We start from the raw sequence: 22,407 nt of genomic DNA, 5'->3' as shown, positions 1-22,407 counted from the left end.
TGGACAAGCTAGGAGAGTGGGCAATGAAGTGGCAGGTGAAATACGATGTGGAAAGTGTGAGGTTATGCACTTTGGAAGAAGGAATTTAGGCATAGAGAATTTATAAATGGGGAAATGTTTAGGAAATCAACAACACAAAGTTAGGAAGGCAAATGCAATGTTAGCATTCATGTCAAGAGGGCTAGAAGACAAGACCAGGCTGTATAAGGAGACCTGATTTGGAGTATTGTGAGCAGTTTTGGGCCCCGTATCTAAGGAAAGATGCGTTGGCTTGGAAAGGTTCCAGAGGAGGTTCACAAGAATGATCCCTGGAATGAAGAGCTTGTCATATGAGAAATGGTTGAGGACTCTGGGTCTGTACTCGTTGGAGTTTAGAAGGATGAGGGGGGGAGATCCTATTGAAACTTACAGGATACTGAGAAACATGGATAGAGTGGACATGGAGAGGGTGTTTCCACTTGTAGGAAAAACTAGAAGTAGAGGACACAATCTCAGACTAAAGGGATGATCTTTTAAAACAGAGATGAGGAAGAATTTCTTCAGCCAGAGGGTGGTGAATCTGTGGAACTCTTTGCCACAGAAAGCTGTGGAGGCCAAGTCACTGAGTGTCTTTAAAACAGAGATAGATAGCTTCTTGATTAATAAGGGGATCAGAGGTTATGGGGAGAAGGCAGGAGAATGGGGATGAGAAAAATATCAGTCATGATTGAATGGCGGAGCAGACTTGATGGGCCGAGTGGCCTAATTCTGCTTCGATGTCTTATGGTCTTATGGAGACAGGCAGCAATTTTATTTTTTTAATTGAGAGTACACAATTCATTTTCTTTCCAATTAAGGGGCAATTTATGATGGCCACTCCACCAACCGTGCACATAATAATAATCTTTATTAGTGCACAAGTAGGCTTACATTAACACTGCGATGAAGTTACTGTGAAAATCCCCTCGTCACCACACTCCGGCGCCTGTTCGGGTACACAGAGGGAGAATTCAGAATGTCCAATTCACCTAACAGCACGTCTTTCAGGACGTGTGGGAGGAAACCGGAGCACCAGGAGGAAACCCACGCAGACACGGGAACAACGTGCAGACTCCGCACAGACAGTGACCTAAGCCAGGAACGAATCTGGGTCCTCAGTGCTGTGAAGGAACCGTACTAAACACTGTGCTCCCTTGCCACCCTGAGACAGGCAGCAACATGTTGGGTTGTGGGGGTGAGACCCACGTAGACACAGGGAGAATGTGCAAATTCCACACGGACAGTGACTTGGGGCCGGGTTCGAACCTGGGACCTCGCTGCCGTGAGACAGCAGTGCTAACCACTGTGCCACTGCGACAGGCAGCAATATACCCTTGGGCTGACAGGAGACCCTCCAGCAAGATAACAAATCCGACCTGGGAGATGAATCATAAAACTGGTCAGTGCCAACAGCCTGACCACATTGTCGCAGGAGATGGTGCCAGCGATGCGTTGCACCCAGGACAAGGGTGGCATCCATACTGGAAAGCCTGGGATAAGAGGGCTAATCCAGGGCGGGCGCACTCAGCATGGCTCAGATCTGGAGAACCATCATCGAGGGATTTAACAATGAAGGGCCTCCGGGACTGGCAGCGTCAGAAAATATTGTGGCTTCTGGAGATCACTCCAGTGCCCCTCCGTACGATGGAGTACCCCAGGAGCCCACAAGCACCCAGAAGGGGGAAGATCCGATTGAGCACAGCCCCGGGCTTTCCATCCAGGAAATCCTGGGACCAATCAGGCAATCTGAATGCCCCCTTCCTGAGACTGGAAACTCAGGCGCAGTGGGCAGGGTGACGCGACAGCACCAATACCACCCAAAAATAGGCCTCGACACTCAAAAGGACCCAATAAGGGCATCTCAAGCAACAGGACGTGGAAGGCAGCAGGCTGCCTTCACCTTTGATGTGCATCTTGGGAACACATCAACATGTAGTTGGACGGTTCTCAAATCTAAGGAATTGTAGGGGCATGGGACACTATTGTTTGGGGAACATTGTAACTTGGAACACTTGGAGATGCCTTTGAATGAAATATTGTCACTCGCTGCTTTAATGCCTCAGAATCATTAACCCACTTCCCAGTGCATCTCCCCATCGAGACACAGTTGTTCTCACTGGTCCTCCATGTCCACCAGACGGTTAACTACTCTCAGTGCGAATGTTTGATTTGCAGTGATGTGACACAAGCATGATTCAGTGAACCCTAAGAGCAAAAGGTCAGAGAAATGTAGCACCGAACCTCGCTGGGACATGAGACGGGAGTCAGCATGCTGGCAGCAGACAGATAGGTGTCAGACATAAGCATTATATCTGCGGAGCACTGACTATTCCTCACTACAAGTCGTCATCGCCCTCCTGCATTGACCAGGCAGTGGGCACTCAAGGACTCCCCAGCTCGAACACCTGGATGTTCAGGATCTCGGCCAACTTCATCCACTGGTCACAGAAGGGTCACGACGTTCTCGGGGTGGCGATGTCACTGTAGGCAAGTGAGTTAGTCTACTTCCATGAAGTGGGAGGCGATGAGGGCATCTCTAGCTATCCTGCTCATGCACATCCTCGGCCCGCCTGGCCTCCATCCTCAAGTTCCTCAGCAGACTCTCTCTCAGCATCATCATGCACAGCCTCCTCATGCAAGGACACGTGTCACTCCTCAAGGTCATCCTGAGGAAGTTCATTGCCCCCCTGCAGAGCCAGGTTGGGGAGGGCACAGCAAACAACGACAATGTGGCAGACCCTCTGGGGATGTATTGCAGGGCCACACTTGACATGCCAAGGCAACAGAACCTAGTCTTCAGCAGGCCGCACACCGCTCGGTGACAACTCGTGTTGCGTTGTGCGCCTCATTGTACCTGGTCTCCGCAGCCGTCTGTGGCCTCCGCATTGGTGTCATCAGCCACGATCTGAGAAGATATCCCTTGTTCCCAGGAAACTATCCATGTAACCCGGGGTACTGGCCACAGATGTAGCTGTCTTGCACGCATCCCCCCCATGCCACCGGAGCTGGTCTGCAGTCTCTGTCCTCTTGGACTTCCTGGTGCTCAGTGGAGACAGTGATGCTCACCTCCTTCCTCCCTCTCGGAGGTCCCGGCACCTGGCTGGCATTTTTAAAAAGCATTAGAATATTGTGCCCGTGTGACATCACGCCTGGAGGATTAGAAGATTCGATGAGAGCTGGAGATGCGATGTTAACCTGTGAAGAATATGCTAATGAAATCACATTTATGTTAATTGTGTCTTAGGGGAGGGCCCAGGGAGATCGTGTTCCAAAACCTCACCGGCGTAAATTCTGTTTTTGGCTTCTCATGATATTTAGCGGCCATTGTGAGATTTGCACCCACATCTAGCAGGCCCACTAAATCGCACCCCTTGTTATTATATATCATATTGTGGTCCCAATTTTCCACTGTAATTACCATACTGCCCGACAAAACCCTAGTGCGGCTCAACAGAAGGTTCTTCAACAGCCAGTTTGTCAATTTCCCATTCAGCACCATCATTTTGTGCATTATTCTTAGGAGCTGATATTGCGGGCACAATTGGGCGGAGAATCAGTTCCAATGCCAAAATCATGACGGGCGTCGGTTTGACGCCAAATCTCAATTCTCCGTCACCTCAACAGCGGCATCAATGCAGTCCGGATCGCACGCACAGTAAACACCGTCTGCATGTTATTAGCGGGCCTGACGCGGTATTCTCCGGGCCTCCACGATTCTCCACCTCCGATGGGCCGAGATCCTGATGGCGCGGTTCACTTGTGCTTTTAAAAATCATGAAACCGGCGTCGCGGCTGATGAGGGAGAGAGAGGTAGAACACAGAGAGGGGCGACTGTGGGCTGCCGGGCCGGACACTGGCTGGGATGGGGCGGGCGAACCAGCGCCGGGGAGGGGGGGGGTTGACCAGGGCATAGGCCATCTGGCTGGGCACACCACTGACCACCCACCTAGGCCCCTGATTCTGCAGAGTGACACTGGCCATATGGGTGTCATCCCCGAAACCCACCCGCTGACATACCCCCCACCACCCAACCAGCCGCCACCCACCGGTAAGGCATCAGGTGGCTCACCCAAAGGCAACACCCACAGTAGCCACTATGGGGGTACCAGGGGGATGGCCGCGGAGCGTACCGCTGGCAAAGGCAGCACCAGCCCACGGCACTCTTGGCATCATGGACAGGCACTAGGGCCAGAGGCCCCCATGGTGCTGGGCACCCACCCAGGGGTGTGGGGATGGGGGTGGGGCGGGGGACATATGGAGGCAGAGCCTGCAGTGCCAACCAGGGCCCCCATGTAGCCTGGTGGACGTGGTTGGGCACGGGGGGTAGGCACCATGCTAACATGTCAGTCTTTCACCCCCTGCAGACAATGGATATTGGAATTCAACCAGCAATGGTGGCCTTCCTGCTGGTTGCCACGGCCCTGGGGGATCCCCTGCGGCTGTACGAGCTGCCGCTGCCAGAGGAAGAAGCTGCAGCAGGGGAGGGGGCAGCAGCGGAGCGGCAGCAGAGGAACAGGAGGCAGTTGCCCACAATTCAGAGCCGGCTGCCCAACAGGCCGGTGAGGAGGAGGTGCCAAGGAGGCACTGTGTGAGGCCTCATGTGTGCACCGGCAATGCCTGTCATTCAAGGACCTGCCAGACCAGGCAAGCCGTCGAAGGCTCCAGCTGAGCAGGGAGACAGTGCAACATATCTGCCAGATCATGGCACACCTGAGGGGATCTCCCAGGTCATTGGAGGCCCCTGGGTGACCAGGCTCTGGGCAGCGTGGTACTCTGGCACTCATGCTGCCACCCAGGTATCTTGGCACTGCCATCCTTGCACCTTGGCACTGCCAGAGTGTCCAGGCAGCATTTCCAGACTGGTAGTGCCAAGGTACCCGGGTGTCAGGTCGCCTGTGCCAGGAATTGGGCCAGGGGGTACCCTTATGAGGTGGGGTGAGAGAGGGCTCGAGGACCCCCAACAGGTAGGTTTGGGCATTCAGGCAGGTCTGGAGGCTGCGATGGGGATACTGTGGGGGTCGCGAGAGTGAGGTAGCTGAGCGAGCAAGGTAAGTACAGCCTCGGCAGTGAGTTCCTCACCAAGGCCAATAAAATGAGTCCCATTTGATAGCAGGGTCGTTCTTGCGCTTCAGGCACCAAGAAACACCCCGCTAAATGCAGCCAAAACAGGACTGTTTTTTCCTGTTAAATTGCGCCCATTATGTTACATTGGCAGATTGCCAAAACTCTCAAAGTAAGAGCTAAGTTAACATTTGGAACACGTGTCAAGATATTCAGCTTGCCAGCAATATTGCACAAGATCAAAATCAATTCCTCCCCAGTGCTTTTCTTGCTGTCATACCTGTTCATATAAAACAGCTGGAGAGAGCTGGTGTTGTCTGGGTAAGCATGCTGGAGTCAGAGGTAGAGGTAATTAGGGTAGCAAGCAGAACGTATCCTTCAAAATCAAAATAAACTGAAGTGTGACTAGATTTTTTTTTCAGTAAACAACCAAAATGCCCATTATTCACCTAGAGGAAGGAACAAAGTTAGCGTTTCAGGTCGACGATCTGTCAGAGCTCTGAAACATTAGTTCTGTCCCTCTTTGCAGATGCTAACTAACTGCAGAGTATTCTATCATTTTTTGTTTTATTTCAGATTTTCATCATGTGCAGTATTTTATATTTACCAATTATTCAGTTGTGTGTTCAGAAACATGTGAACACAAATTTGAAACACACATCATGAAACTAAGAAAATTCATTTGTGTTTCTTCATCCATTATGTGATGCGCCTGGGTCTGAAGCGGCACCAAAGACCCGCTTATGAACCAAGCCAGGGAATCGGTGCACTCTGCGTTGTAAGCCAATGTATTATTTACCTTCTTTTACCGTACTAATCACTTCTTAATCATGTAACTATTTCTTTATTCCTTTTATATTAATGAATGTGGACCAGTTGCTTGGTGGCCCTGTGTGTGTAGTTTGTCTCACTGTGGTAACATGGAACATCGAAGAGAAGCAGTAGCCTGACTGAAGACACATGAAGAATTGCATTGTGGGAGCAAGGCAGGATGGGTAATTTAGTCAAGCCACAGCCTTGTCAGAGTTAGCAAGGTCATCAAAATGAATTGAACTTTGCAGGAGAACTGGTCTCGAACTGTGAGAAAGACAGACTCCTTTTGTGCTGATTGGGGTAATAAAAACATCTGTCTGTACCAGCCTGAGGTTTAATAAAGTGCACAAGATAACAACTTGGAGTTACGCTGGCCCTATTCCTTCTAGCATGGTCTCAAGAGAGGCCCAAGAAAAAATGACAAGGGAAAAAGCACTGATGCAAATTGAAAACCCAGCAAACAGGCTAAAGACAGGTGTTACCTTACGAGGCCTGAGCTCAAGCCAACATAAAGAAAGAGTACACAAAGACATCATTGCTGCAATGGGATTGAGCTATTTGGTCAGTCAGTTCAAAGTCGTGCAAGAAGCCCTCGTTGGTGGATCAACCCGAGGCAAACTCTGGCTCGCAGGGTTGCTAAGAAACCAGAATTGGGGGTATGTATTATTGCTTCATGCTATTAATAAGAGTGTACCACATTTAGTGGAGCAATGTCCAAGTGGTTGTGAGCCATTGGCACTGAGTAGAAGCACAAACCTTTTGACCAGGTAGAGAGTCTTACGGCATCTTTCAGGGCCTGTACGGGGCATAATGAGATCACACCGGGAGTAGTGTGTGCAACTTGGTCTGCTTCCCTAAGGAAGGACAAACTTGCCCTAGAGGAAGTACATCTGGATTTATCCTGTGAGGAGAGAGATTGAGTAGAATTTCATATGATTTCACCGAATCATATGAAATTCTTAAGGGACTTGACAGGGCAGATGCTGCCATTTCCGCCAGGGTTGGGGAATGTAAAACACATGTCACATTCTCATAATGAGGGTCGGCCACTGAGATGAGGAGAAATTTCTTCACTCAGAGGATTTGAATATTGTTAGGAGCTTGTACAATTAATGAGATTAACAGTATAACTGCTAGCACCCTCATTGGGGAAGCAGGCTAGTTCTCCATCCAACAGTCAGACAGACTAGTTCCATCCATAATCCAAGCCACAGAGGCCTGTTTCAACCAACATTCAGAGCCACAGCAGATTGCAGAGAATCTCCTCTAAAAGACACAGGGCAGGACTCTCCGGTTGGTGACACTGAAATCGCGTTCGGCGATCGGCCGGAGAATCCCCGTTTACGGTGAAATCGGGGACGGCGGCGTTTTTGCAATGCTTCGCCCCCTCAAAAACGGCATATGCAGCACACCTTTGGGACAGCCTCAGGACGTCACCTGAGGCCCTCCCCCGATGGGCCAAGTTCCCAAAGGCGTGGAACACTTATCCTTTTTTTATCCGTGGACCCCGCATGACGGCTGCGGACTGAGTCCAGCGCCGCCACAGTCGGGGGTGAGTCATTCCGCGGGCAGGGGAGCTTCAGCGAGGGCTGGGTGGACTGGTGGGGAATGGTTAAGGGGTGGCAAGGCTGGTTACGGGGACGGTTTTTGGTAGGCCGGGTCCATGCGTGGCCGGAGCTATGTTGTACGGCACAACTGCCGCAGGCCACCACCGTGCGCATGCGCGGCCACGGACCTGGTAATTCTCCAGCCGTATCCGAACGTAAAGCCAGGGGCTTTATGCTGCGTGGCTGCTAGCCCCCCACCGGACGGAGGATCAGTGCAGCTTTTGCACTGTTTTTTCTGGCGTAAAATGCCACTGTTCCCACACCAGCGTCAGCACGTATTGTGCCTTTGCTGAACCAGGAAGAGATGTTTTCCAAGACTTGGTCATCTGAGCGGTGTTGTGTGGTATCTAAGCGGTATTGTGTGTTTAGCACAGAGCTAAATCGCTGGCTTTGAAAGCAGACCAAGGCAGACCAGCAGCACGGTTCAATTCCCGTAACAGCCTCCCCGAACAGGCGCCGGAATGTGGCGACTAGGGGCTTTTCACTGTAACTTCATTTGAAGACTACTTGTGACAATAAGTAATTTTCATTTCATTTCATAACTATTAGTTGGATTTGACCTATAGAGTTACTAAAATTGCTTTGGAAAAGGGGTGTCTCAGTGAGTTCAGGGAATATGTGAACCAAAGGTTTAAAGACATGGCAGGAGTTAACCGAAGGTTTAAAGACATGGCAGGAGATCTCAGACCCGTGTCATGCTCCTCGTGTGCGATGTGGGATCTCAGGGACACGTCCACTGTCCCTGGCTTCTTCACGTGCAAGAAGTGTGTCCAGTTGCAGCTCCTGTTAGACCGCTTGACGGCTCTGGAGCTGCGGATGGACTCATTTTGGAGCATCCGCGATGCTGAGGACGTCGTGGATAGCACGTTTAGCGAGTTGGTCACACCGCAGGTGAAAGGTACTGAGGGAGATAGAAAATGGGTGACCAAAAGACAGAGCAAGAGTAGGAAGGCAGTGCGGTGTCCTCTGCGGTCATCTCCCTGCAAAACAGATATACCAAATAGTAACATTATGGTGGGGCAGGCAATAAACAAAGAAATAACTGATGCATGTAGAAATGGTACAGCAGTTATCATGGGGGATTTTAATCTACATGTCGATTGGTTTAACCAGGTCGGTCAAAGCAGCCTCGAGGAGGAGTTTATAGAATGTATCCGCGATAGTTTCCTAGAACAGTATGTAATGGAACCTACGAGGGAACAAGCAGTCCTAGTGTAATGAGACAGGATTGATTCAGGATCTCATAGTTAGGGATCCTCTCGGAAGGAGCGATCACAATATGGTGGAATTTAAAATACAGATGGAGGGTGAGAAGGTAAAATCAAACACGAGTGTATTGTGCTGAAACAAAGGAGATTACAGTGTGATGAGAGAAGAGTTAGCTAAGGTAGACTGGGAGCAAAGACTTTATGGTGAAACAGTTGAGGAACAGTGGAGAACCTTCCAACTGATTTTTCACAGTGCTCAGCAAAGGTTTATACCAACAAAAAGGAAGGACGGTAGAAAGAGGGAAAATTGACCGTGGATATCTAAAGAAATAAGGGAGAGTATCAAATTGAAGGAAAAAACATACAAAGTAGCAAAGATCGGCGGGAGACTAGAGGACTGGGAAATCTTTAGGGGGCAACAGAAAGCTACTAAAAAAGCTATAAAGAAGAGTAAGATAGATTATGAGAGTAAACTTGCTTAGAATATAAAAACAGATAGTAAATGTTTCTACAAATACATAAAACAAAAAAGAGTGGCTAAGGTAAATATTGGTCCTTTAGAGGATGAGAAGAGAGATTTAATAATGGGAGATGAGGAAATGGCTGAGGAACTGAACAGGTTTTTTGGGTCGGTCTTCACAGTGGAAGACACAAATAACATGCCAGTGACTGATGGAAATGAGGCTATGACAGGTGAGGGCCTTGAGAGGATTGTTATCACCAAGGAGGTAGTGATGGGCAAGCTAATGGGGCTAAAGGTAAACAAGTCTCCTGGACCTGATGGAATGCATCCCAGAGTGCTAAAAGAGATGGCTAGGGAAATTGCAAATGCACTAGTGATAATTTACCAAAATTCACTAGACTCTGGGGTCGTCCCGGCGGATTGGAAATTAGCAAACGTGACACCACTGTTTAAAAAAGGAGGTAGGCAGAAAGTGGGTAATTATAGGCCAGTGAGCTTAACTTCGGTAGTAGGGAAGATGCTGGAATCAATCATCAAGGAAGAAATAGCGAGACATCTGGATGGAAATTGTCCCATTGGGCAGACGCAGCATGGGTTCATAAAGGGCAGGTCATGCCTAACTAATTCAGTGGAATTTTGAGAGGACATTAACAGTGCGGTCGATAACGGGGAGCCAATGGATGTGGTATCTCTGGATTTGACAAGGTGCCACACAAAAGGTTGCTGCATAAGATAAAGATGCATGGCATTAAGGGGAAAGTAGTAGCATGGATAGAGGATTGGTTAATTAATAGAAAGCAAAGAGTGGGGATTAATGGGTGTTTCTCTGGTTGGCAATCAGTAGCTAGTGGTGTCCCTCAGGGATCAGTGTTGGGCCCACAACTGTTCACAATTTACATAGATGATTTGGAGTTGAGGACCAAGGGCAATGTGTCCAAGTTTGCAGACGACACTAAGATAAGTGGTAAAGCAAAATGTGCAGAGGATACTGGAAGTCTGCAGAGGGATTTGGATAGGCTAAGTGAATGGGCTAGGGTCTGGCAGATGGAATACAATGTTGACAAATGTGAGGTTATCCATTTTGGTAGGAACAACAGCAAAAGGGATTATTATTTAAATGATAAAATATTAAAACATGCTGCTGTGCAGAGAGACCTGGGTGTGCTAGTGCATGAGTCTCAAAAAGTTGGTTTGCAGGTACAACAGGTGATTAAGAAGGCAAATGGAATTTTGTCCTTCATTGCTGGAGGGATGGAGTTTAAGACTAGGGAGGTTCTGCTGCAATTGTATAAGGTGTTAGTGAGGCCACACATGGAATATCGTGTTCAGTTTTGGTCTCCTTACTTGAGAAAGGACGTACTGGCACTGGAGGGTGTGCAGAGGAGATTCACTAGGTTAATCCCAGAGCTGAAGGGGTTGGATTACGAAGAGAGGTTGAGTAGACTGGGACTGTACTCGTTGGAATTTAGAAGGATGAGGGGGGATCTTATAGAAACATATAAGATTATGAAGGGAATAGATAGGATAGATGCGGGCAGGTTGTTTCCACTGGCGGGTGAAAGCAGAACTAGGGGGCATAGCCTCAAAATAAGGGGAAGTAGATTTAGGACTGAGTTTAGGAGGAACTTCTTCACCCAAAGGGTTGTGAATCTATGGAATTCCTTGCCCAGTGAAGCAGTAGAGGCTCCTTCATTAAATGTTTTTAAGATAAAGATAGATAGTTTTTTGAAGAATAAAGGGATTAAGGGTTATGGTGTTCGGGCCGGAAAGTGGAGCTGAGTCCACAAAAGATCAGCCATGATCTCATTGAAAGGTGGAGCAGGCTCGAGGGGCCAGATGGCCTACTCCTGCTCCTAGTTCTTATATGGGTATATTTTGGGGACAAGAGTTAACTTCAGATAAAAGGGGGTGGTTAGATATGAAAATACTTAAGTCTCATAGCATATATTAGTCTTTTGTCTTTTCTTTTACTTTAATAAGTACTCTTTATTAAGACAGCACGGTGGCACAGTGGTTAGCATTGCTGCCTACGGCACTGAGGACCTGGGTTCGAATCCCGGCCCTGGGTCACTGTTCGGGTGGAGTTTGCACATTCTGCCCGTATATGCGTGGGTTTCACCCCCACACCCCAAAGATGTGCAAGGTAGGTGGATTGGCCATGCTAAATTGCCCCTTAATTGCAAAAATTAATTGGGCACTCTAAATTTATTTTTAAAAACATATTCTTAATTAATTGTTTACACAATGACTGGACTGGTTGCTCACTGGGTTGTACATTGTTCCTCACATTAATCCAAACAAATATACACCGCAAAGTTTCAAGTTATCCTTCGAGGTTTTGAGAAACTCTCACAGGTAACATCAGCGGAACTTTTAACAAAATATGGAATTCTCTCGTGCAGGGAGCTATGGATGTTCAGTTGAGCATATTCAAGGCAGATCAATAGATTTTTGGGTACATGGGGTAAAAATGACTGCTGCCAACATGACACTACAAACACTTTACAAGTCGGTACCTCATTCCTCACTTCGACATTTTAACAGATGCAAAAAGCTGTCAAAAAGAAATAGGTTAGCACATCCATTGGAAGCAGAGAAACATTTGGGTCAAAAATATTAAGTGCTTTGCCCAGTAAATCACTGACGAGATTTCAGTCCTATAATGTGTGACTGAACTTTCTCATGAGAGATTATTGTAATTTGCTTCATAAAAAAACACTTAAGTAGGTTACTTTGACATCAAAAACTGACATGTGTTATTTCTCTGAAAGTTGTAAACAAGCCATTCCATAATCCAGTCATTTATGAGTCTCATTCTAAACCATTAGTGCCCTTACAAATTCAGGAACATATTCAAACGTTCTATCAAACATTCTTCGTCACCTCAAGATAATCACTTAAAATCATCTACACCACAGGACTAGATCAGAGCGGCACGGTCGCATTGTGGTTAGCACTGCTGCTTCACAGCTCCAGGGTCCCAGGTTCAATTCCCGGCTTGGGTCACTGCCTGTGTGGAGTCTGCATGTTCTCCCCATGTCTGCGTGGGTTTCCTTGGGTGCTCTGGTTTCCTCCCACAGTCCAAAGATGTGCAGGTTAGGTGGATTGGCCATGCTAAATTGCCCTTGGCGTCCAAAAAGGTTAGGTGGGGTTACTGGGATGGGGTGTTCTTCCCAAGAACTGGTGCAGATTCGATGGGCCAAATGGCCTCCTTCTGCACTGTAAATTCTGTGATATGATTAACTATGATTAACACTTAGATATAAAGGCTATAGTGTAGAATGGACCCATCATCTCTGGAATTTAGAGAAAAAAAGAGGTAATTTCAATTTAATGCATACAATTCTTTGAGGGTTTGACAGGGTAGATGTTGAACGGCTGTTTCTGCCGGCTGGAGAGTCTAGAACTAGGGGGTCACAGTCTCAGGACAATTGAAGAGGGCGCTCAGTCGGGTACGTACCTCCGTCACCCTGGGTTAACTCAACGGTATTACAATTTTGCAGCTTTTCCCTGCCTGGTTGATGGTCTGTACCTACAAAGCTGAAAGGTCGGCCATTCAAGACTGAGGTGCGGAGAAATTTCATCGTTAGGGTGGTTATCAATCCCTTGAGTTCTCTAGCACAGAGGGCTGTGTGTGCTCAGTCGTTGAGTATGTTCAAGACGGAGATCAATAAGAGTTTTGGGCAGTAATGGGAATCAAGGCAATGGTTGAGGAAGTGGAGTCAAGGTGGATGATCAGGCATGACCTTATTGAATGAGGGAGCAGGTTCAGGGGGCCAAATTACCAACCTCTGCTCCTACATTTTTATTAACACCAACATCCAGAGAAAAACAAACTTCTCTTATGCAGACGACAATCTATCTGTGACCTCTCCAGCACATAACTATTCTATCCCAAAATGGATGGCACGCAATTGAAAAGGTTGATAACTTTGAGTCTATAGCCACAAGTAATGAGAAAACAATGGAAGATATATGTTGCTACTTCAAGCAGTTGCTCGGGAGCGTGTTTCAATTATATTATTCAGCCCTTGTGGCCTGACAATATTGTTCCCTTTTTATCATCATTCAGGAGGAGTTAACTAATTGCTAATGGATCTGTCAAACTTTTTGGCCACAGTGCTGAAACGTACACACTAAAGGGAAAAGGAACAAATGTAACTCAATTCATCGGTGCCTCTGCAAAATGGATTCTGTGTTAGTAAAAGAAAATGGCTGTAGGCAATTGCTGACATCCACTGTGAATTGTGTTACATTACAAAGTGCTGCTCCCAGTTTAGGAAAATATAGTCACTGCACATTCTGCACGAGTTACCAGGTTGCAACATTTAGGTAACCATCTTTAACTTTTTGCTGCACTAACACAATGGCTTAGAGTAACAAATTCACAGGATCAAAATTCCTCATGGGCAGTGAGGCAGGATGAGCAGTGTCATATTGGCTAACCACTCTACATAGTATCTGGGATTCAATTCCACTGCAGTCAATATAATTGGACACGATCCTCTGGCCACGCTGTGCCAGAAAAGCTCTTCGACGCAGCGTGGCTGTTGAAAGCTAGAAGACCCCGCTCCCGGGATCTACCCGGCTCGCAATGCCTCGCGAGATTCAACGCAATCTCCCTTGTGTCATAATATCCACTCCTGTATATAATGAGATGCAGACAGGCAATGATTGACACACAGGATGACCAGTAAGCACACAGCACAGTGCAGCCAATCACCAGACAGTACACCACCACGATAAAGCCAGAGGTCATTAGGTTTCCCGCTCTCTCTGGACCCAGCCACTGAGACAGTGCAAACACCATGCGGTAGCTCGTGAGTCTGGTCAGGCTAGTACAAGGTCTCCAGTCAGTTCAGTATAGTGTCGACCCACAGTTAAATATGTATGTTAGTTCCATCGTTCAATAAAACCATGTTGGATCTTCTACAGTGTTGGAGGTCTGTTTCTAGCATCACTGCATCAAGTGCAGTCCACACCGAACCGACCTGCCTAACACATCACCTTGCAATTTCTGTTCACTACATTGTGTCATTTCCCAATGAACTGTGGGGCTTGGGTGGAAAGTTAGAAAAAGCTCTTATCACCACAAGATTTTCCATTGCACTCATTTCTTAATCCAATAGAGAGGATCTCTGTCCAACACATTTCTTGCTTCCAAGTCACTGACCTACTCAATTACTAGAATTTTCTGTTTCCACTTCAGCTTTTCCAGCAATTTTAATCTTTGTTTTTATCTTCTGGAGGGACTTGAACCCTTAACAAAATATTTGGTGCTGTTAATTGGACCTTGATGGTCGTATTTATGGGCATAAAACAGCTGAAACAAGTGCCAATATCAGCACCAAAGTCCTGCACTGGACAGAAGCATTCTTCATGCAAAATGTGGTACATGTGTCTTGCCCACAAAAAAGTAATAAATGTTAGCAAACTGGTGAACGGCGCGAAGGTACAAATCAGCAATTATCTCACTGAATGGTGGAACGGGCTAGAGAGGTTGAATGGCCTCATCCTGTTACTATGTTATTGAGAGACATCAGACCCACTAGTCTGCTGGGCTAGCTTTAAAGTATTTGAGGCAGTCACTTTTAAAACAAGTATTAGGCCCCTAGCATATGTTAATGAGAGGCCTAATTTGTTGTTTTAGGGACCCTCACTGAAATTGGGCTGCCCTCAAGCTTCAGGCCTACTTTTTCAGGCTTTACAAGCCTGAATGTGCTCCAGCAAGCATCCACCACCAAGAACTGAATTGCTTTTTTAAAAACAATAGATCTGACGTAGTGCTAGTGAGAGCATGAAGACTGTCTCCCCCTTCACCACAACACTTCTGAAGGCCAACTACCTGCCCATGATCGGCCCCCTTTCCATCCTTCTGCCAGCGCACCAACTCGACAGGGTAATGTTAACCAGGCCCAATTTTCAACTAGCTGCAGGTCCTCTGGTTGAGGCCGAGCACCCATTCCAGCCCTTAAAATGAGACCCTATGGGATTAACAATCCAGTTCCCTTGCAGCTTTTTTGTAAAACAAAAGGGACATAAATAATCAAACTTGAAATGTCAATTGGAAAATAATCTCAATATGTAAACTGTCGTGTTGGATGTTCTGAAACACAAATGATCCAACACGGCTGTAGATGGTACAACTCTGTTTTATTGTCTAAACAACGGTAACAACTAACTGCTGGCTTGGGTACGTGCTTCACCAGCTAACCTGTGGACCCAGCCCTATCACTATCTTAGTGAGGCACTCAGCACATGGTCTATGTCTGAGTGGCGCGCTGTGAGCTCTGTGCTCTGAACTATCTCCTGGTAGAATGAGCGGGAACTGTGGTGTTCCCTGTTTTATAGCGCGTGTGCTCTCACTGGTGATTGGCTGCGATGTTGTGTGTGTGCTGGTTGGTCCAACTGCCTGTCCATCAGTGTGTGTGTGATTGCACCATGATATGCTGATGTGGATATCATGACATCCCCCCTTTCACAAGGATATGTGCCTACATGCTAATAAATAGAAATGTGTACTGAGTGCATCTGAGTATGTGTGTGCAATATTTACAACATGTACATGAGGTTAAACTATATACAGAGGAAGGTGTCAGGTGCAACAGAAGAACGGGGTTGTACCAATAACAAAACAAATGCAATCAGCAAACGACGAGAGAGAACTTCTGAAACAATGAAGGACAAGAAAAGAAACTCGTTAACAGTACTGTAAAACAATTCAGTGCGTCCAATGTGCTAACAGGCTCATAAGTCAAGTCTCTCAGGTGGGCGACGAATTTGGGTTGACCGCCTCAAGGGTGGGTCAGGATCCACCGGCTGAGGAATGGGCCTGACCACGGGTGAGAGAGGAAGAGGCAGAGTGGCAGGAATCTCAACAAAGTCGACATCAGGAACAACAGGAGGGCGTGGCACCGGTGCATGATCTCGTAGTGAGCGCGGAACCAGGCGAAGGGCCCGCCGATTACGTCGGCGAATGGAGCCATCAGGCATACGAACCAGGAATGAGCGGGGAGCCACGTGGCGGAGAACCTCGGCGGTTGCCGACCAGCCACCTTCCGGTAGGAGTATGCGGACGTTGCCTCCAGGCGCCATGGCAGGAAGATCAGTCGCCCGAGCATCATGTGCCACCTTCTGCTGAGCACGCTGTTGTTGCATCCTTCGCAATACTGGAGCATGGTCAAGGTCAGGAACATGAATGGACGGCACAGTGGTCCTGAGGGTGCGACCCATCAACAGCTGGGCTGGCGAGAGGCCCGTGGACAGTGGGGCCGAGCGATAGGCCAGCAGGGCTAAATCGAAGTCAGATCCAGCATCAGCAGCCTTGCAGAGGAGCCGTTTCACAATGTGGACGCCCTTTTCCTCCTTGCCATTCGACTGAGGATGCAAGGGACTGGACGTCACGTGTCTGAAGTTGTATGAAGTGTCAAAGGATGACCATTCTTGGCTCGTAAAGCAAGGCCCATTGTCAGACATGACAGTGAGCGGAATTCCATGGCGAGCAAAGGTTTCTTTGCATGCCCGGATGACAGCTGATGACGTCGTGTCGTGTAGGCGTATGACCTCCGGGTAACTTGAGGAGTAGTCAATCAGAATAATGTAGTCCCTGTCGAGCGCATGAAAGAGGCCCACGCCCACCTTCGCCCGGGGGACGTGACCAACTCATGGGGCTGAAGGGTCTCAGGGGGTTGCGCCGGCTGAAACCTTTGGCAGGTGGGGCAGTTGAGCACCATGTTGGCGATGTTGTCACTGATGTCCGGCCAGTACACAGCCTCTTGGGCCCTCTGCCCGCACCTTTCAACTCCAAGATGGCCTTCGTGCAGTTGTTCGAGGACAAGCCGGTGCATGCTGTGTGGGATCACGATCCGGTCCAACTTCAAGAGGACACCATCAATGACGGCCAAGTCATCCCGGACATTGTAAAATTGTGGGCACTGCCCCTTGAGCCACCCTTCCGTCATGTGGCGCATCACACGCTGTAGAAGGGAGTCAGCCGCAGTCTCACGGCGAAAGTGGGCCAGCCGTGTGTCAGTGGCCGGCAGATTGGCCGATTTGAAGGCTACTTCTGCGTCGACCTGACAAACGAACCCCTCCGAGTCGGGCGGTGTGTTGAACGCCCTGGACAGAGCATCTGCGACGATGAAATCCTTCCCCGGGGTGTAGACAAGTTGGACGTCGTACCTCCGGAGCTTGAGCAGAATGCGCTGGAGGTGAGGGGTCATATCGTTGAGGTCCTTCTGAATGATGCCGACCAGGGGGCGATGGTCGGTCTCCACAGTGAACTGCGGAAGACCATATACATAATCGTGAAACTTGTCGATGCCAGTCAACAAGCCTAGGCACTCCTTCTCAATCTGCGCATAGCGCTGTTCTGTGGGGGTCATGGCCCGCGACGCATAGGCGACCGGGGCCCATGATTCGGTGTCGTCCAGTTGCAGAAGTACCGCCCCAATGCCAGACTGGCTGGCGTCAGTTGAGATCTTTGTTTCCCGTGTGGTATCGAAAAACGCCAGCACCGGGGCGGTGGCGAGCTTGACCTTGAGCTCCTCCCATTCACTCTGGTGTGCGGGCAGCCACTGGAATTCCGTTGTCTTTTTGACCAGGTGGCGAAGAGCAGTCGTGTGCGAAGCAAGGTTAGGAATGAACTTCACCAGGAAGTTGACCATCCCGAGAAAGCACAGCACTGCCTTCTTGTCTGCCGGCTGCTGCCTGGCTGCGATGGCTGCCACATTGTCGACATCCGGCCACACACCTGACCGGGAGATGTGGTCCCCCAAAAACTTTAGCTCAGTCTGGCCGAAAGAGCACTTGGCTCGGTTGAGGCGCAGGCCCTGATCTCGTATCCGTGCAAAGACACGTTGGAGACGACTGATGTGCTCCTGTGGTGTGGTGGATCAGATGATAACATCGTCTACGTAGACACGTATCCCTTCGATGCCCTCCATCATCTGTTCCATGATGCGATGGAACACCTCGGAGGCCGAGATGATGCCGAATGGCTTCCTATTGTAGCAGTATCTGCCAAATAGAGTGCTGAAAGTGCACAGCTTCCTGCTGGACTGATCCAATTGAATCTGCCAAAAGCCCTTTGAGGCATCAAGCTTGGTGAATATTTTTGCCCGAGTCATTTCGCTCGCGATTCCTTCTCATTTGGGTATGGGGTAGTGTTCCCTCATAATGTTGTGATTCAAATCTTTTGGGTCGATATAGATCCGGAGCTCGCCGGAGGGCTTCTTGACGCACACCATGGAGCTGACCCATGGCGTTGGCTCCGTGACCCGGGAAAGCACTCCTTGGTCCTGCAGGTCCTGCAGCTGCTGCTTGAGGTGGTCCTGGAGTGGTGCTGGGACCCTACGAGGTGCGTGAATGACCGGGGTGGCGTCCAGTTTGAGCCGTGTTTTGTACGTGTAGGGCAGTGTGCCCATGCCCTCGAAAACCTCCTGGTTGTGCGCGAGGAGTGAGTGGAGCTGCGCCCTAAAGTCTGCACCGGCAAATCGGACGTGCCTTCTGGAGACAGAGTGTGTACCCGCTGAACGAGGTGGAGGATCTTCCACGCCTGTGCGCCTAACAGAGAGTCCTTCGAGGATCCAACGATTTCAAATGATAATGTGGCTTTGTGTGAGTTGTGTGTAACATCGAGCTGGCAGGACCCCGTGGCCGGGATGACGTTTCCATTATAGTCAACCAGCTGACTGTGGGATGGCAGAATCGGTGGTTTAACCTTCAAGGTCTGGAAGGCTGACCATGCAAGGAGATTGGCGGAGGCACCAGTGTCCAGGCGAAATGTGATCTGCGGTTGACCATTAGAGTGGCACACCACTCATCGCCCGGATCAATGCTGTGCACTGGCAGCGGCTGGTGGTTCCGACTTGGGGACCTCCGGTTCTTGTGGATTACCGCAACACGGAAGGGCTCCCTGTCTTCCGTATCGCTGGTCTGCATACTATCAGGATATGACTCAGTGTATGGGGGCTGAATCGCCCGCACGTCCCTGCGAGGCTGGCGGAATTGTTGGGAGTTGGCAGGTTGAGCTGCTCGACAGCAGGCAGCGTAGTGGCCCATCCTGCCACAGCGGAGGCATTGTCACGCTTTGGCCGGACATTGCCGCTTTAAGTGAGCGGAGCCACAGTTGACGCACGTCGTGACATCATGGCGTTCGTTGTGTTTGTTGCGCCACTGCGTATGCGCGGTGCGGTCCTACGTAGAGCGCACCTGCGCATCATGTCCCTCTGCGTCAACGTCCCCTCTTTTGGCGCGTACAAGCGCGGGAGGCCTCGGAAGGCGCGAAAATGGGTGCCCTCGTTCGGGCCGTGGGCCGGGAGGAACTCGATCGACTGGACCCGCTCCGCCTCGTTGGACCCGTGCCGTACCGTTTCGGCCGCCTGGATTTGGGAGAACCAGCTGCTCGCGTTCTCATGGAGGACGCAGGTCTCGATGGCAGTCGCTAGGGTGAGGCGCTTAATTTGAAGGAGCTGCTGGCGTTGGGTGTCCGAGATTACCCCAAAAACTATCCCGTATCATGGAGTCGGAGGTGGCCTCATAGCAGCAGGACTGTGCGAGGATACGGAGGTGTGTCAAGTAAGATTAGAAAGGCTCATCCTTACCCTGCAGGCACTGCTGGAAGAGGTACTTCTCGAAGCTCTCATTGACTTCCACGCTGAAGCACCGTCTTATATTTTGTTTTGCCCTCGCCTTCCGCGAGGGAGTTATAGATGTGAATGGCATGTTGCCCCACCGTGGAGAGGAGGAGGGCGATCTTCCTGGTGTCCGATGCATTCTTCCTGTCTGTGGCTTCTAAGAAGAGCTGGAAACCCTGTTTAAACAGCTTCCAGTTTACGCCAAGATTTCCAGCGATTCGGAGCGGCTGCAGCGGGCTGATGTTTTCCACGGAGCAGGATGTCGGATTTCTGAAAGGGTGCAGGTAGGTCTCACAGTCGCTGGTTAGCTTCCACTCCTGGTATCATGTCGTCTTGGGTGTTCGTTCTGATACACAAATGATCCAACACGGCTGTAGATGGTACAACTGTGTTTTATTGTCTAAACAACGGTAACAACTAACTGCTGGCTTGGGTACGTGCTTCACCAGCTAACCTGTGGACCCAGCCCTATCACTATCTTAGTGAGGCACTCAGCAAATGGTGTATGTCTGAGTGGCACGCTGTAAGCTCTGAGCTATCTCCTGGTAGAATGAGCGGGGACTGTGGTGTTCCCTGTTTTATAGTGCGTGTGCTCTCACTGGTGATTGGCTGTGATGTTATGTGTGTGCTGGTTGGTCCAACTGCCTGTCCTTCAGTGTGTGTGTGATTGCACCATGATATGCTGGCATGGGGTGAACTTGGAAGAAAATAAGCAAATGAACAACTCTAGACCAGCAAACATCACTTAGAAAGAAGTGGATAGCAGTGATCCTGGAAACAGAAAGAGTTTTCTAATGAGAAGTGCATCTCTGATAGTTCTGTGCTTCCTTTCTTTTACTAAAAGCAACATTTCCAAACTCCTGCAGCTCTTTCAAATGAGTCTCCCGCAGCATTTCCAGTCCCTGCTATGCCGGCAGCCTGTTCCGTTTCACTAGTTTGTTATATATTTTACATATCTCAGAGCAATGCAGAGGTGATAGTTGTTTTTAAGTGTGCAGCAGGTTTAATTACAAGAGTTTTAAAGTATCCCTGCAAACACCCCTCCCCCCCCTCCCCCGCAGAGTGTTTTGCTGCAGATGGAGGCAGCCGCCATTGACCGGCACCGCTGTTAACGGTGTTTTCTGTTTTATGCACCCTCCAGCCTGCATAGCAGGGACAGGAAATGCTGTGGGAGACTCATTTGGAAGAGCTGCAGTGATTTGGAAATGTTGCTTTTAGTAAAAGAAAACCCGCGGCAGGAGTTCGCCGTCGGGCAAAATGCCTGCACTCATGCTGACAGCTCAGCTTCTAGTAGATTCTGTGGTGTCTGTTTACTTTGCTCTGAATCCTGTAGCCATGTAAAATGGCTGCGTTCCGATTAATCTGGCCAAAACCCAGTTTAAAATGGCTAACCCGAAAGACTGCTGGGAAAAGCAGCCAAGAAGACACAAGCAGGCAGCTTTGCATATTCGGCTCTGGGAAGATAGCCCAGATCGATACTCAGGGCTATCAACAGCCCATCAACCCAGGTATTCGCAGTTGCATTCAGGACTGTTTGCAGCCAATCTACTCAGACATCCACAGTTAAATCGGCTATCCCCGGGAACAATTGCAACATATTAGCAATTGAATACCGGGCCAGACCTGTCGGCGCCTGCAGTGGCCGAAACAAAGACAGGTGAGCGACCACCCCCCGATCGAGGAATCGCCTCACCATTGGACACATCGACCCCAGAGATTGGGGACAGAATCCAATCACTTGGGACTCAGGGTCAAGGGCCGCCCCGGGAGGCGGGAAGCCCCTGGGCCCTATAAATGTGAAGGTCCAAGTTCAGATCTCTCTCTCTCTCATCTTCGCCTGCTCGAGACCTTCGCAAGACCAGCCACCGGCAAGTGTAAGTTTGAATCCAACGATCGCTATCCGGTAGAGACACCTAGCCACCGACCTGTAGCAGCCTTTTGAATCCCGCGGGCCAGATTTGATTGGACAAGCCATTCGTTTCCCTGACCTGGTGGGCTCTTCCTAAGTTAAGTATTGGCCAGTAGCGATAGGTTTATTATATAAATAGTAGTATTAGGGTATTAATATTGCTTGTTGTATATAATAAATGACCGTTGTTTTAATCCTTACTAAGCGGTGTACTGTGTTATTAATCATAACCTGAACTTGAACCACGTGGCGGTATCATAAAGATACCTGGCGACTCATGAGCAAAGGTGACCTAAACAGAGCAAATAGACTAAGGTTAAAAAGAGCAACAATCCAGACCCAGGTTCAACCAATGATGGCCTCAATTTTTGGATGTCCTCTACATTAGCAAGGCCAGAATGTGGGAGAGCAACCAGGAGTGTGTTAGAATAGTCAAGCTGAGAGGTAACAAAAGGATGAATGAAGGTTTCAGCAGCTGATGAGCTGAGGCAGAGGTTGAGTAAGAAAATGTTAAGCGAAGTGAAAATAGGTGATGTTAGTTATGACAAGAATATGTAGTTGGAAGCTCATCTTGGGGTCAAATATGACACCAGGATTGTGAACAGTCTGATCGCACAAGGATGGAATTTGCATCTGGGACCGTCATAGAGCCTCTCGCGCCACCTCCCTTCTTACATTAATACCCTCCTTA

At 49.0% G+C, this 22,407-nt stretch overlaps 1 protein-coding gene across 4 annotated transcripts in view; it reads right to left on the bottom strand.

Moving 5' to 3' along the window:
* Positions 1-22,407, bottom strand: part of LOC140421790 (uncharacterized) — a 333,807-nt gene that overhangs the window by 51,712 nt on the left and 259,688 nt on the right. The gene's annotated exons all lie outside the window — the stretch shown is intronic.

Source organism: Scyliorhinus torazame, chromosome 1 (assembly GCF_047496885.1).
Source record: "Scyliorhinus torazame isolate Kashiwa2021f chromosome 1, sScyTor2.1, whole genome shotgun sequence".
Taxonomy (NCBI): Eukaryota; Metazoa; Chordata; class Chondrichthyes; order Carcharhiniformes; family Scyliorhinidae; genus Scyliorhinus; species Scyliorhinus torazame.
The sequence above is the reverse complement of the archived record's forward strand: the minus strand, read 5'-3'. Positions and strand labels throughout refer to the sequence as shown.